The sequence below is a fragment of the Echinops telfairi genome, unplaced genomic scaffold (assembly GCF_000313985.2).
Source record: "Echinops telfairi isolate 266 unplaced genomic scaffold, ASM31398v2 ScPeMD7_3533;HRSCAF=4204_0, whole genome shotgun sequence".
NCBI lineage: Eukaryota > Metazoa > Chordata > Mammalia > Afrosoricida > Tenrecidae > Echinops > Echinops telfairi.
Window position 1 is genome coordinate 65,044,353 of NW_022107431.1, and position 1,579 is coordinate 65,045,931.

The window sequence follows — 1,579 nt, forward strand, 5'->3', positions numbered from 1 at the left end:
TTGTACTCGGTGAATAATTGGACACCTTTAACCTAGTTTCTATCTAGTCTGTAGTGACCCAGGCCATGTGCTATAGACTATTGGGACTTTAGAGTCTGTCCTTAATTAGGCCACATCCGAAGGATTCAATGTGGAAACCCCACTAAGCAAATAGGACTTTACCTCAAACTCACTGTCTAGCATATCTGAGGAACTGCCATAATCTCTTGGACTTAAGGTTGAAACGCTGTAATGTGAGAAGCAGCAGATAACTGCTGTCCCATGGTTATGGAATTGCTGGCCATTGAACTGCGGTACATATCTCTTGCTTTGAGAGTGTCCAGAGAATGGGGACTGCCACATATTTACTATTGTAATGCCCTCCTTGGACTTTTTTTTTTTTGACATGTATTAATCTGGTAGGCATGGTTCTGCCTTTTTTTTATTGGTGTTAATGGATGTTATGTAAAGTTTTACCCTTCCACTAACCCCTTGGTTCATATGACTTGTGTCGAGTCACTTAAGAGTTTATTCTGTCAGCAACTCATGCATTGTGATCTGAAGCTGGTCTCCAAATAAACAAAACAAAAAACCGCACAGCCATCATGTCAGTTCTGACTCGCAATGACCCCAGAGGGCAGAGAAGAACTGCCCCGTGAGTTTCTCAGATGGTAACTCTACCGTCTGAGAGTAGAAACCCAGTCATTGTCCCGAGGAGCAATGGATGGTTTTGAACTGCTGTCATTGTGTTTAGCATCCCAGTACATAACCATTGTGCCACCAGGGCTCCTGGAGCTGGCTTATACTTCTATAATTTTCTTTTCTCAACAATGTTTCAAATTCTATGCCACTGGCTATATTAATGACACCATCAATAAAATTACCTTATGCCCCGGGGAAAGGATTTATAATATTCTCTATCATAAAGTCATAATGATGCCCCTTTGTGCACGCACACAATTCGAGTCCCAATCTAAGAACAATTAGTTCTTATGACATGACCCTGCTTGATAACTTGCCCTCATGAAGAGATGATTGAAGATATGGGTGCTAGAGCAAAATGCAGTGAAGAAACCAGGTAGTATCTGACTATCAGAAACAATAGTTTCTGGGTGTATTAAAGGTTTGCCTTCAAATAAGTAACCATCTAAATCAGTGGTTCTAAACATTCCTAATGCCATGAACCTTTAATACAGTTCCTCATGCTGTGGTGACACCCAAACCATAAAATTATTTTATTGCTACTTCATAACTGTAATTTTGCTACTGTTATGAATTGGGCAACCCCTGTGAAAGGGCTGTTCAACCCCCAAAGGGGTCGTGACCCACAGGTTGAGAACTACTGATCTAAAACCACATGGAGGAAGCACACCAGCCTGTGTGATCCAAGAATTATAATAATAAAACCCAAATCTGAAGGAGGGAGTGGTATCACATCTTAAATTGTGAACACTTGGTTGGTAGAAGACTAAGAATGATGGTGGAAGCTCAAAATTGAATTACTAGGTCCCCACATGAATTAAGCCTCCAGTGAATCCCCTCTGACCCTAGTTGTGGGATGTGAATAGCTTTGCTATCAGGCTGAGCAATGTAAAGTCAA